Genomic DNA, 15573 nt, shown 5'->3' with positions numbered 1-15573 from the left:
CAAATATTTTTATTCTTGGAGGCTGCAAATTAGAGAAGGCACCTTATACTAGCCATCTTCTCTTGTGATGCCTTTATAAACATTGTCCTGTGCCTTCCCCATCCTATTGTTCAGGAAATGGTTGAACTCAGAGAAATCAGAAAATGCTCTCAACTTTGCAGAACTTATAATCACTGTATTTTCACATAAAACATAGTAGCAATTTTCAACTTTTTTCCAATAATCTTCAAAACTTGGTTGACTTTTCTGCACATCTCTCATCACTAAGTTAATTTGTGTTGGTCTCAATATTACTGAAGATAAATGTCCTGGACCTTCCTTAAGACACTTCCTTTATTATTAAAGTTATAGTTTCTCCTCCCTGTATTTTATCTAACCTCTATATCAGCTGGTTCTCTCTAAAACTCAAGACTGACTAGCAGTTCTCCTGAACTGTGAAATTCAACATCCCATCCCAGTAGTACTTCAGAAAATTTTTGTAAATTCTAGAGATACTATCCTCTCTGACTCTGAGCTCCTCTTCTGCTTTATAGGCTTGTTTGTAGACTTCATTCAACAAATATTTGAGTGCTAAAATAGCTACTTAGTGCTTTTAGTGCTTAGGCACTTTTCAGAACTCTCCATGTATGGCACTGAGCAAAACAACAACAACAAAATATGTCTCTGCTCTGTCTTCCCTTCTTTCTCCACACCTTGACAGTCTGAACTTGGAACTTGGCACCCTCCCTCAGTTACAAGCTAAAAGATTGCCTCAAGCCGGGCACCAGTGGCTCACACCTGTAATCCTAGCTATTCAGGAGGCTGAGATCTGCGGATCATGGTTCAAAGCCAGCCCGGGCAAGAAAGTCCATGAGACTCCTATCTCAAATAAACCACCAGAAAACCAGAAGTGGCACTCTGGCTCAAGTGGTAGAGTGCTTGCCTTGAGCTGAAGAGCTGAGGGACAGCGCCCATGACCTACCAAAAAAAGAAAAATAAAAAACGCAAAGAATGCATCGTACATCTTACAATATACACTTGTATTTTCAGAGGAAATTACTGAGGGCTTGAAGAGATCATAGGAGTCAGGTAAAAACAATGGAACAGAGAACTAAATTGCTATAAAAGTAAATGTTTTGATTTTGTAGTCTTTTTTAGCCAGTCTCTATACTTTCCTCTTCCCTACTGCTAAATTCTTTCTCTTCCATATTGCTAAGTATATTTTAATCCAAAGTAAATGTAATTTCCATTGTCTTTACAAGGGACTTGAAGGAAATATAAAAAGAGCCCATGTGCTATTATAACCTCTTAACAGCTTTTTCTTAGTAACTGGAAAAGGCTACTAAATTCTTAGCCAGTGGCCATTACCATCCCAAACCTAGGATGGGGGTATAAGGGAATGGGAAGCAAATAGTCTTATCCTTCTTTAACACAGGATTGGCTTAAACCTTAAGACGTCTTTAGAATACAGAACTGCATATGGTCTAACCATCTTTCTATGATTTCATTCAATCATCCATTCAACAGGTCTTCATTTTAAAAAAGTATAATGAAATCCAACAAAAAAGAAAAACCTCAAGAAACTCACAATCTAGAAATAAAGAGTGGCTGATGAGCTGAATCTGGGGGTGGCAGGAGGAGGAGGAAGTAAGAGGAAAGGTAACTAAGAGGATAAAAGAATTCCAAGAGAAGAAAATAGATAGCCTCTGCAAAGATTAAAAAACATCCTGATAGCTCAGAGCAGTCAAGTGGGGAGCTATAAAAGAGGAATGGATGAAAGAGGATCCTGCAGACCTCAACCCCTTTCCTTCAAGATTCCATGACTTAATAGGAAATATGCCATCACACAACAAACTGAAACTGAAACAAGAAACAACTAAAACTCTATAGTCTCAAAAGAGAGGTACCTAGACAATTAATTCTGTATCTATTTAAATTCTATTTTAATTCTTCCCCACGCTGACACTTTCTTTGTTTACTGTGATGTAATTTTGGTTTTATTGTTGTAACTGAAACCACAACCATATTAAAATATTCAAATCCAAGACTTACATTTCTATTTCTAAGTAAATTGTCTCAAAGTAAGGTGTGTGGTTTTGTTTTCCAGTGAGGAAAAAGTGCCAATTTCATTTTCACTTTTCAAAGAAGAGTTCAAAATCTAAGACTATTGAGCAAATTGTTTTTAAGCTCTTGGAAAAGTCAGGCAGAAAAAAAAACAACTTCTAAATCTTGATGACTAATATAAAAAGTTTTGAAACAATGTAGGTAGAAATTTTAATAAAATTAAAAAATTTTCTTAAATAATTTGCAATAAGGTTGTGAAAGACACTTAATGAAATCAAGGCCAGAAAATGGAGCTTTTTTATGCTTTTGAATAGCTATAAAACACTTAAGTTATACTTAAAGTAACATCATGGCCTCAGGGGAAACAGAGAGAAGGCTTTTAGAATAACTGAGCCTTCAGTGACTTTGATGATCATATTTTGGGCCTAAAAGCACATATATAAGCTGGTTTTAGGCTTAGTATACATATTTTATATGTTTTATGTATACATAATTATATATATTATATGTATTCAGGCTGCATATATTATATATATCAGTCTGCTTGTATACATATATATATTTGAAATTAAAAGAAACTTTTGTTTTTTATGGCTAGTGAAAAGCTATAAAGTTTCATATAATGAGAACATTCAAGGATATTGGGGTATTCTAATTAATTGAATTTTTATCACCTCAAGAATGACTAAAAAAATGGCAACAGTTTTAATGCCAAGTTGCACTAACACACATTAATGCAACTTTCTACATTATTAAATACAATATGCTAAACATACTATTTTCTTGGAAGAATGAAGCTGTCGTAAGCTTCAGCATCATTACTGATTCTCCCAGATGTGGTTGTCAAAGATGGGGCAATATACATTGACTGTATGTGAAACATAACAGGAAATTTCTCAGTTCTTCAATTGAGCTGGCTTGCTTGTATTTTTCTTCAAAATAGGAGATTGTCCAGAGAAAAGAACTGATAATAATGGTCACTTAGCATTTTTTGTCTTATTATACCTGAACAGGTTATAAATGGTTAGAAGGAAATAGTGTGGTATTGTTATTAGACATGGAGAGAAGCTGGAATGAAGATTAAGTTTTGCTGCAGATAAATTTAGTTAGGCTAAAAATGTTTTGAGTATTATTTAGTTCAGTATTTATAGGAATAAAGTAGAGAACCTAAGACCTCTTCTCACTTCTGAGACTCTTAAAAGTTTAATTAAAAATAGTATATGTTAGTAAGGGAACAACTAGAATTTTAAACTAGAATGAATGTTTTCTTTCATGTGTACATATATATCTAGAATAAATATCAGTTTCAACTTATGTAATAAAATATCAGTATCAGTTAACCAACTGCTTTTTTCTTGGGACCTGAAAGACACAGTGAATTATTTAGCAGTTTAAACTGAGTTCAATCCAAACCTGTTTTAAATGTTAATCTCTTCTGATATATACCTGAGTTCTAGAGTGAAGAAAATGTAAGGGTTATGTAGGAATCAATTTGTAGAAAGTTGAGAAAAACTTCTTGAACAATCTTAAATGATATTGTTGTAAAGTAAATTATCAGAGAAGCCACATTTTAAAAGCTCGAATCTTACAGGCTTTATTAGAGTGCTGGCAGTCTGCAGGCAGAACTGAGATAGAAACTTCTGCCTTGACTCCAGCCCAGTGAGGGTACCAATAAGCCATATGACCTTCTTCTCCTTTTGTCCTTTCTTTTCCTCTACTGACCCTTGGAGGTCAAACAGGCTCTGTTAGGTATAATGATCCTGACTCCTTTGCTTGCATACTAACTGTGGCTCACAGCACGGAGGTCTCTCCATACTTTCACCAATTCTTCATAGGAGGAAAGACAACATTCATCGGCTTTAAAGTAACCCAGAGCCATTAAGAAGAGTCAAGCCATACATACCAGTGATTACTAGGGAAATATCAAGATACACCAGAGTCAGACACAGAATTTTAGGGTAGGAATCCTGAAAGTCTCAGTTAATCTCTTGGAACTGTTTCAGGAAAGTCAAACACAGGAGCATAACTTGTAAGTTTGGCCTCATTTCTGTAATTTCCTTTTCCTAAGTTATATCACAAAACCAAGGTATTGGGTAACTATGTAATGAATCATTAAAAAAAAAAGTATTGGTACCTGGCAGAAAATGAGGAAAGTCACAGCAAAGGCCACTGAATAGGCAGGCTTCAATGTCGCTATTCTGGTTCATCAATTAGAAACAGAATTTGCCTGAAATATTCATAAAGGAAGTAAATTCCTATTCAACAGTTAATTGTTCTCCTCTACAGTGAAAACATTGTAGTGTAATTCTACCTTATAACATCTGGGTAAATTAGCTAACTCAGATTCAATAATTTGGTAACAGTATGTTTATATGGTCTGTCATTTATTTTAAAAAGGAGAGAATTCAATCTCTTTGCTCCAAAATAATGGCCTTAAACATTCAAAGGCCTCTAATGTGTTTTTTTTTAATATTTGTTATTGTAAAGGTACTGTACGGAGTGGTTACAGTTACATAAGGTAATGAGTACATTTCCTTTTTTTTTTTTTTTTTTTTTGTTGGTCGTGGGGCCTGAACTCTGGGCCTGGGCACTGCCCCTCAGCTCTTCAGCTCAAGGCTAGTGCTCTACCACTTGAGCCATAGCACCATTTCCAGCTTTTTCTGCTTATGTGGTGCTGAGGAATCGAACCCAGGGCCTCATGCATTCAAGGCAACCACTCTATCACTGAGCCACCTTCCCAGAGTACATTTCCTATCCAGCATTGTTACCCCCCCTCCTTTGTTTTACCCACATCATGCCTTCCCTCCCACTTCCCCAACTGCTCCGACCCCCACCCCGTCCCCTCCCACACTCCTGAAGTTGTAAAGGTCGTTTTCAACATAGTGTCTTGTACATCTCATTATTACAGCAGTGGGTCAACCTGTATCCCTAGTTAAGCATTTTGGGGTTTTTTTCCCTTCCCCTCCCCAAAATAGAAAAAATGTATATACCAGATGCAGGGCACAGGAATCAAATACAGTGAAAACATGGGGGAGGAACATACCAAAGAAACAAAAAATCACATAGTACATTATAAATACATTAAAAATAATAGCAAGAAAAAAAACACTTGTGTCCCTATCTTGGGGTTCATTTAGCTTAACATCATCTTATATGGTCATATGTACATAGTTTTTGACCTTTTCTACTTGTCCTAGACATATACTACTTATTACAATTAAGGGAAACCATGGGACCTATATTTCTTTGGGCAAAGGCCTCTAATTTCATAGGCAGGTAGAATTATCCCCTTGTCTTTGATTTGGATGTATATTCCACTTACTAAAGGCAAGAAGTTAAGGGAATGTATCCAATCACTGGTAAGTAGAGCTCAAGAGGTAGTCCTGTTTATGCAAAGGAACTTTTTCATGATCTCAAGCATATATTTACCTATAAGAATCTTAGTCTTCAACCTCCCTAGCCATAAAAGAAGTGAAAATCAAAACAACATTGAGATTCCACCTCACCCCAGTTAAGAATGGCTATAATCAAGAACTCTAATAACAACAAATGCTGAAGGGGATGTGGACAGAAGGGAACCCTACTGCATTGTTTGTGGGAGTGTAAACTTGTTCAACCACTTTCAAAAGTAGTATGGAGATTCCTCAAAAGATTCCACATAGTGCTCCCCTGTGACCCAGCAATCCCACTTTTAGGCAAACAAGACCACACTAAAGCTACCAGCACGACTATGTTTATTGCAGCATTATTTACTATAGCTAAGATATGGAACCAACCCATTAGATGAATGGATCAAGAAAATGTAAATATACACAATAGAATTCTATGCCTCCACCAGAAAGAATGACATTGCTCCATTTGTTAGGAAATGGAAAGACTTGGAAAAAATTATATTAAGTGAAGTAAGTCAGGCCCAAAGAAACATAGGTCCCATGGTTTCCCTTATTTGCAATAACTAGTATATGTCTGAGACAAGCAGAAAAGGTCAGATAAGGTGATGTTAAGTAAAATGAACCCCAAGTTATGTATTCAAAGGATTTTTTCTTTCATGCGATTGTTTCTAACAAGATATTTCTTTGTTGCTTTGTATGTCCCTCCCCCACAGTAGAATCCCTGTTTTCACGGTATTTGATGTTGGTATGATTTGGGGAGGGGAAGGGAAAAATCAAATTGTTTAAATAGGTATACAGGTGGACCCATTGCAATAATGAGATGTACAAGATGCTATGTCAAAAAATGAACTTTATAATTTAGACGGGGGGGCGGGGTGGGAGATTGGAAAGAAGGGATGGTAGGGGAAAAACAAAGAGGAGGCAACAGTGCTGGGTAAGAAATGTACTCATTACCTTGCTCATGTAACTGTAACTCCTTTGTATAGTATTTTCACAATAAAAAAACTCATTTAAAAAAAGAATCTTAGTCTTCATATTTACTTTACAATGCTTCCAATTCTAGAAAATATAGAAGATATAGAAATAATAAAGGTATTGATTTTTTGCAAATGATTTCTTTGAGTTCCTTACTACCACCCTCCACATTCTAGGACCTTGTGTAGGATACCTGCTAGAAAAGCAGGGTAAATAAGCCTGCTGATATCATGAGGGGAAATTTGGGGCAGTGTTTAACCTCAAAACAACAAATGATAAATCATAAACAAATGGACCTTGTTGATTAAAGTGTTTTATGAAGTGGCTCATACATGCAGTCAGTACTTGCCAGGAAGCTGAGATATCAGGATCAAAACCAGCCCATGAAGAAAATTCTATGAGATGCTTATCTCTTAATAACCAGCAAAAAGCCAGAAATGGAGATGTTGCTCACATGGTAGAATTTGAGCCTTAAGCAAAAAAGCCAAGTGAATGTGAAGCCCTCAATTCAAGCCCCTGGCACACATACAATTAAGTTTGATTCACCTGTCAGAATATATTTTTAAGCAACTTTACCTGGCAATATAAAGGTTAAGAAATTTCTATTTACATACTTGATTTCTTTGGTAAACATTTTATCAAATTCAGAATCACCTTCTATCATATAATATTAATATCTTAATTTCAAAAATGCCCTATACATATTTATCTATACTTATTTATCTATTGTGTCCCCAGAGAGATCTGTTCCAAGTAGTGCAAAAATGATTCTTAAAATATTACAATATTTGCTCGCAGAAGTTAGTTTCACCAGTGAGAGTTAGAAACATTTTGCAAAATAAAGAATGATTATAAGATCTTAGGGTAGAGCTCAAGTTCTTTGGGATATTGAGTGGTTCTATTCAAGTGAGTAACTGTAACCAGGAAAAAAAAGAATGACAAAGAATGCTTTGTAACCAATTAATGACCCTGGTATTTATAAAGGTGAATATTTTTATTCATTCATTTTATTTGAAGGTTATACATCCAATTTTATATTAGCTTATATTTCTTTTTGTAAATTTTATTTCTTTTTATTTGTGAAAATACCATACAGAGGGGTTACAATTACATGGGCAAGGTAATGAGTACATTTCTTATCAAGCATTGCTGCCTCCTTCGTTGTTTCCCCTTACCATCGCTTCCCACCCCCCCCTTCCCCCACCCCGTGCCAAAGTTGGAAAGTTCGTTTTTTGACATAACATCTTGCACATCTCATTGTTGCAGTGGGTCCACCTGTGTCCCTATTTAAACAATTTGTTTTTTCCCTTCCCTGCCACAAATTATACCAACATCAAATACAGTGAAAATAGGGGTTATACCGTGGGGGAGGGACATAAAAAGCAACAAAGAAATATTTTATAAATATGTTAGAAACAATAGCAAGAAAGAAAAAACATTTGAGTCCTTATCTTGGGGTTCATTTCGCTTAACATCAACTTATCTGACCGTTTCTGCTTGACTCAGACATATACTAGATGTTACAAATAAGGGAAACCATGGGACCTATGTTTCTTTGGGCCTGGCTTACTTCACTTAATATAATTTTTTCCAAGTCTTTCCATTTCTTAACAAATGGGGCAATGCCATTCTTTCTGGTGGAGGCATAGAATTCCATTGTGTATATATACCACATTTTCTTGATCCATTCATCTAATGGGTTGGTTCCATATCTTAGCTATAGTAAATAATGCTGCAATAAACATAGTCGTGCTGGTAGCTTTAGTGTGGTCTTGTCTGTGAACATTTGGGTAAATGCCCAAAAGTGGGATTGCTGGGTCATAGGGGAGCTCTATGTGGAGTCTTTTGAGGAACCTCCATACTACTTTCCAAAGTGGTTGAACAAGTTTACACTCCCACCAACAATACAGTAAGGTTCCCTTCTGTCCACATCCCCTCCAGCATCTGTTGTTGTTAGAGTTCTTGATTTTTGCCGTTCTAACTGGGGTGACGTGGTATCTTAATGTTGTTTTGATTTGCATTTCTTTTATGGCTAGAGAGGTTGAGCATTTCTTCATGTGTCTATTGGCCATCCTTCTTTCCTCTTCAGAGAAGTTTCTCTTTAAGTCTTTAGCCCACTTATTTATTGGGCAGGTGTTTCTTTGAGGATTTGTTGTTTGGGGATTTAATTTTTTGAGTTCTAGGTATATTTTAGATATGAAACCCTTGTCCGTTGTATGGCTAGTGAAGTTGTTGTCTCCTAAGATTCTTTAGAGGCCTCTAAAACAGATTCTTTTTTGTGAAAATACTGTACAGAGGAGTTACAATTACATGGGCAAGATAATGAGTTAGCTTATATTTTTTATACAGAGGGCATTTCATTATTACATCCCCACACATTTACACTGTATCCCAATTAAACTCAACCCCTCTCAAAAGATTTCCTATTCCTCTCCTTTTCAAAAACATGACTTTTCCAGCTCATTTTCTCATATTTTCATAGTTGCAAATAATCTATTTTGACAATATTCAATCTCCTTTATCCTCTTCTCCAGCCCAGTCCCCTATCATTGGTCCCACCTGCCCATCCCCCATCAAGATAACTTTTTTTTTAATAAAAGAGGAGACACAGATTTAATGGAACTTTCTCAGATACATTCCTGGCTGGTCAAAAATGACTCTGTGGCAGGAAATAATAAAGTACTAAAGTACTGAGACAGTAAACCATAATCAATATTATTTGCTAGTGCTTTCTGCCTCAATCCCAAATGGTCTAGTTTATAGAGAACATGTTTTAAGGACTTCAAGATGAAAGCTACAACGTGTACTCCCAGTGAAACTTGTGAGTACTGGCACTAAAGAATTCCTGATTCACTAACAAAAACAGGGGTGGGAATAGTGGAACCACAGTATAGGGCCTAAGTGTGGGAAAGGCTGGGAGATAAATGGCCTCTGGATTAGATTACTTGAGGAAGCTACACAGCATCCCAAGCTAGGATGCCATACTGATTCCATTAAACACAGCGCCAAACAAAGGGCCAATTCATCCATTAGGCATTGTGGACATAGGATATAGAACCCACAGAAATTTTTAAGTGTTTTCATTGTAGTACATCAGCCCCTGAAAGGACTATTCCATAATAGCGGAATATGGAATAACAAATACAATCTGGATAGGGTTTGTCTTTATTCTGAGGCAATTATAAATAAATGATTATTTAAAATTTATTTATAGTGGAATGGGTCTATGAAGGCAGAAGTACCTAGGGCCTTCTTGTTCTGTAGGAATCATTCAGGAAAGTAAATATGTGCAGGGCAGGCTTGGAATCCCAGCAACTCTCATGGATATAGATTTGCAGCCAGAGACCACAGAGACTTACCCATTACTCTCTCCTACCTGATGCCTACTATCACCCATCCACATTCTAGAAGGATAAAACAAAAAGAGCCCATTAGCACATAGCCAGACAGAAAGCACAGGAGGTACATAATAGAGCATAATTAGAGTCACTCCTTATTCATCTCAGGAGATTCCCTTGGAAAGACAATGGCTTAGAGAAGTATACACCTGGGTCCGGAAAAAAAATCTGAATAGGTTAAAAGATAGTGAGGGAGAAATATATGGTTAATGGTAATCCCTCTCTTAAACTTTCTCTGTTTAAAATAGAGAAGCACTAACTTATTTGTTCTAACCTGACTACTCATTAGACAATCAGAAATCACATTATTCCCAGGGAACCCGTGAACCAGTGGAGAATCATTAGGACTTGTGAATCCCATGTATGAATCTGATTAAAAGAGAAATCTGTCCTTGCTTCCCAATTAATTACAACTGCATCTGAGCTTTAAACAAGATGTTTAGAATTAGAAGAACCAGTGTGCCTAGATTTAAATTCTATTTCTATGACTTTAAAAATACATACAACACTGTTGGGGATGGGGGTATGAGTGAGATAAACCAGACTAGCTCCAACCTTAATCTTTGTGAGAGCACACTTAGTTGGGAAAGGACTCAAAGAACTGACAGGGATCATCCGTGCTCAAGGGCTTTTGAGAAACATTGATTTGACCTTTTCCCATGTTGGGATTTTGAAGAGACCATGACATTTACCTACCTCTGAACATGAGATAGAGGAAAGAACAGCCATCAGAAGTTAGTTTGTGTGGCCAGTTTCCTGTAGGTGCTTAAGCCAAAATGTAGCATTTCTGACATGCATATGATTTTAGCATATACAGAACTAAGTAACATTTCCAACAATGTTGCTGAAGTTACAGAGGAGTTTGTTTACATGTATATGTATATGAGGAAATATACCTAAAAGAATAACACTTATAACTTTAAAACCTTTAAAACATTCAACCTACAAAAAACCCTATTTAATCTCCAATATTGTAAAAAACGAAATATAATTTTTATAAAAATGTAAGAAAATATTAGTTGTTCTTGTCCTCCAATTTCTCTCTTTTCTCCAGTTTTAGCAACAATGTGTTATTTTTGTAATCAAAACAAAAAGTCTGCTGTTAAAATTCATATATAATAGAATTATATAGTATTATGGTCTTTTACTTGTCCTCTATCTGAAGATATTTCTATTTTTTTGCTTAATATCTCGGATAAGCTCCAGAATGTTACTAATGGATTAAGAATAAGAAAAAATACTCTAAAATTACAAATGTCATGTTAGAAGTCACAGTGTGTAACTAGCAAATTAATGACAAATGAACCTTGTTTGTGTAATTTCTCATTTGAAATATTGTATAGACCTCAAGAAAATGTTTGTAAATATGACATATGGTCTTTAGTTAACATTTAATAAGAATGCTTCTTTTTTACTGTGAAAATACTGTACAGAGGAGTTACAATTACATGGGCAAGATAATGAGTACATTTCTTTTTTGCATGCAATATCATTCCACTTTTTATTAAATTTGAGAATAAGTAAAACTAATCAATTGGGACAAAAGTATTTTAGAACCACAGTGATCTCTATGGTGGCAACAGGTTATTGCCTGAAGAGTTGTGAAGAACTCTTCAGGATAATAATAAATTTCTATTAGCTAACACCCTGTTATAGCCTGTGAGTTACACACATGTAGACATTCCATTTTGCGTATATTTTACCTCAAACAAGGAACTACAAAGCAAAGTAATCTGAAGTGATAGTGTGCTTTCTTGATACAACATTTTGAGAAAAATATAGTTACTGTGTATTATTTGAAACCAACCAATTTCCTTTATTTCTGATGAATACAAACAACTTCTTAGGCCAACTTGAAAAGTTCTTTCCAATCCTGAAGATCACTCCAATACAGAGTTCTCATGATATTCACAAAGTGAGAGTAAGTTCAGATTCCAGCAGATTTTTTTTAATTTTTATTTTTTTATTGTGAAAATACTGTACAGAGGGGTTACAATTACATGGGCAAGATAATGAGCACATTTCTTATCAAGCATTGTAGCCTCCTCCTTTGTTTCCCCTTCCCATCCCTTGCCATCCTCCCCCTCTCCGCCTGCCCCCACCCAATTCTCCCAGCTCCCCCCCACCAAAGTTCTAAAGTTCATTTTCAACATAATGACTTGTACTTCTCATTGTTGCAATGGGTCCACCTGTATCCCTATTTAAACGACTTGTTTTTCCTCTTCCCCTCCACAAATTATACCGACATCAAATACAGTGAAAGCAGGGGTTATACCGTGGGGGAGGGACATACAAAGCAACAAAGAAATTATCTTATAAATGCGTTAGAAACAATCGCATGAAAGAAAAAAAAATTGAATACATATCTTAGGGTTCATTTCCCTAACATCACCTTATCTGAGCTTTTCTGCTTGACTCAGACATATACTTGATGTTGCAAATAAGGGAGACCATGGGACCTATGTTTCTTTGGGCTTGGCTTACTTCACTTAATATAATTTTTTCCAAGCCTTTCCATTTCCTAACAAATCAAGCATTGTATCCTCCTCCTTTGTTTCCCCTTCCCATCCCTTCCCATTCTCCCCCGCCCTCCACACACAATCCTCCCTCCCCACACACCAAAGTTATAAAGTTCGTTTTCGACATAAGGACTTATACATCTCATTGTTACAATGGGTCCACCTGTATCCCTATTTAAACGATTTGTTTTTCCCCTTCCCCTCCACAAATTATACCGACATCAAATACAGTGAAAGCAGGGGTTATACCATGGGGGAGGGACATACAAAGCAACAAAGAAATCATCTTATAAATGTTAGAAACAATGGCATGAAAGAAAAAAACATTTGAATACATATCTTAAGGTTCATTTCCCTAACATCAACTTATCTGACCTTATCTGTTTGACTCATACATATACTAGATATTGCAAATAAGGGAAACTATGGGACCTATGTTTCTTTGGGCCTGGCTTACTTCACTTAATATAATTTTTTCCAAGCCTTTCCATTTCCTAACAAATGGGGCAATGTCATTCTTTCTGGTGGAGGCATAGAATTCCATTGTGTGTGTGTGTGTGTGTATATATATATATATATATATATATATATCACATTTTCTTGATCCATTCATCTAATGGGTTGGTTCCACATCTTAGCTATAGTAAATAATGCTGCAATAAACATATTCGTGCTGGTAGCTTTAGTGTGGTCTTGTCTGTGAACATTTGGGTAAATGCCCAAAAGTGGGTCATAGGGGAGCTCTATGTGGAGTCTTTTGAGGAACCTCCATACTACTTTCCAAAGTGGTTGAACAAGTTTACACTCCCACCAACAATGCAGTAGGGTTCCCTTCTGTCCACATCCCCTCCAGCATATGTTGTTATTAGAGTTCTTGATTTTAGCCTTTCTAACTGTAGTGAGGTAGTATCTCAATGTTGTTTTGATTTGCATTTCTTTTATGGCTAGGAAGGTTGAGCATTTCCTCATGTGTCTATTGGCCATCCTTCTTTCCTCTTCAGAGAAGTTTCTCTTTAAGTCTTTAGCCCACTTATTTATTGGGCAGTTGTTTCTTTGAATATTTGTTGTTTGAGGATTTAATTTTTTGAGTTCCAGGTTTATTTTAAAAATATGGATCGCTTCACAAATTTGCGTGTCATCCTTGCTCAGGGGCCATGCTAATCTTCTCTGTATTGTTCCAATTTTAGTATATGTGTTGCTGAAGCGAACACTTAATAGGAATGCTTCTAATGCTGCTAAGAACTCTGGAATCAAGTTTCCATACATGAAATATTTCAGCTAGTTTTCCATGAAGATAAAAGAAATTAGAGAATTTTGCAAGAAATTCTGAATGAAATTTATGGCTGACTGACTCTTCCAGAACAGAGAAACAAATATATTTCTCAAAAAATGAGTGTTCTGTGGTAAAGCACTTGCCTACCAGCCTGAGACCCTGGGTTAAATCCTATAGACCACCCAAAAAATGCTTATAGTTGGAGAGTGAGTATACTGACAAGTGACTATAGCCTAAAATTTAAATTTTGATTTGTATAACATTTATGACAGCTAGTGAAGGCATGAAGTAAGTTTTTCCAACCTTCTCAACCAGAGGAACAGGGAATACTTGTGTAGCAGGAAGAAAGCATGCAGGCCAAGGAGGCCGATCTAGGTCCCCTGCTGGCTCAGCTACAGAATGATTTTGAGGCCCTGATCAAATCACACCTTCTCTGAACATCTCAACTATCTAAAGAAGATTATATCTACTCACAGAATTGTCATGGGTCAAATAACTAAAATTGCTTCAGAAGTTTTAGCATGGTAGTTTCTCAAAACAGGACTAAGGCAACTATCTGCTTATCTGAAGATATTCTCAAAAAGGTCTCACAGCCCAGTATCCAGTGAAAGGATCCTGTGACATCCAATATTTTCTACTATGCATCTTCCATTACACAAAAAACAAAGTGGAACAAAATTGAGGAATTTTTTTCATTTGGTTTTGTTTTTGATATTTTATTATTATCTATAAGTACTTGTATTTAACAAAGCAATTTATGAATACAATGTATCTTGATCATTGTATCCCTTTCAACATTCTCACAAATCCCTCCCCTACTCATCCACCTCTCCTCCTCTTCATTAGTTTACCACATTCCCCCTGACCTCACCCTACCTCTTTCTAGTACCTGCTTCTGGTTTTATTTTGCTGAACTTTCATTTTTGCTTTCTAAGGAATTATACTATTTGAAATCTCTCTTGATTCTACCATATTTTAGTTGATACATTTGTATATACTTGCATACTACCCAATGTATTTACTTATGAGTTTGTAAGTTAAATCTAGCCCCCCACATGTAAGAGGAAACATAGTCACTTGCCATATTCTTTGTGTCTCATTTATTTCTATTTCTATAATACAAGTTAGAATGATTATTCTGAAGAAGTAGTCATTAGATTATCATTTTATACATTTCATTGATGTAGAAATCAGTAATAAAAGAAACAAATCACAAAAAATTTCCATGGCAAAGCAACAAGCAAAGAAAAAGTTTCTCTTTATGGTGATAACTATTTTTGGCTGGAAAGTGATATCTTCATTCCACTAGAAAGTGGAGAAAAATGATTTTTCACATGTGATTAAAAAGAAATGAGATGAAATAATTGTTAGATGATGTTATAAAGTGATAATCAACTTCTAAAATTTCACTACTCTTTCTTGTTCTTGATAAGAATGTCATAGAAAATTAAGTTCATAAAATCAAAAGTATATAAACTACTCATGATGCTTGAGTGTATTTTCAGGATATATTTTACATTTAAGTGACTTCATGTTATTTCACATAATTAGAAGTGATCAGTGTTATTGACCCTTTGGTGAAGTTTTATTTAGAAAACTATGTTTGAAGACCGAATGATGTGTGTGTGTGTGTGCACGCACGCACGCAGCTGTGTATTTGAATATGTTAAGCCATTGACCTCCATAAAGAAAAAGAAAACTGAATGGTTATACCTGCAGAGCTGCTGATAAGCAAAAATACCATATTCTGAATTCTGAAAGCATTATCCCACAAGATAAATGGAGAAGTCAGAAATAACATGACTTAATTTTATGATACCAGGTGTGGAGGTAGTTCTAGGAGCTGAGGGAAAATCTTGCTTTGATATATGAGTTTATTCACTGAACTTGTCAGTGTCTCTGGAGCCATGAGATGTCATTGTGGCAAACCTTCCCTTTCTGTCCTCAGACTAAACCACGACTGTAAAACATTG

At 35.8% G+C, this 15573-nt stretch overlaps 1 protein-coding gene and 1 non-coding gene across 16 annotated transcripts in view; one reads left to right on the top strand and one right to left on the bottom strand.

The window, feature by feature from the left end:
• Pex5l (peroxisomal biogenesis factor 5 like) overlaps window positions 1–15573 on the top strand; it is a 249369-nt gene that overhangs the window by 131521 nt on the left and 102275 nt on the right. The gene's annotated exons all lie outside the window — the stretch shown is intronic.
• Window positions 13432–13538, bottom strand: LOC138829511 (U6 spliceosomal RNA). Its single transcript, XR_011372639.1, has one exon. It is a non-coding gene; the product is annotated as a U6 spliceosomal RNA (small nuclear RNA).

Source organism: Dipodomys merriami, unplaced genomic scaffold (assembly GCF_024711535.1).
Source record: "Dipodomys merriami isolate MVZ:Mamm:240054 unplaced genomic scaffold, mDipMer1.0.p SCAF_173, whole genome shotgun sequence".
NCBI classification, from domain to species: Eukaryota; Metazoa; Chordata; class Mammalia; order Rodentia; family Heteromyidae; genus Dipodomys; species Dipodomys merriami.
This window is presented reverse-complemented; position numbering and strand designations above follow the sequence as displayed.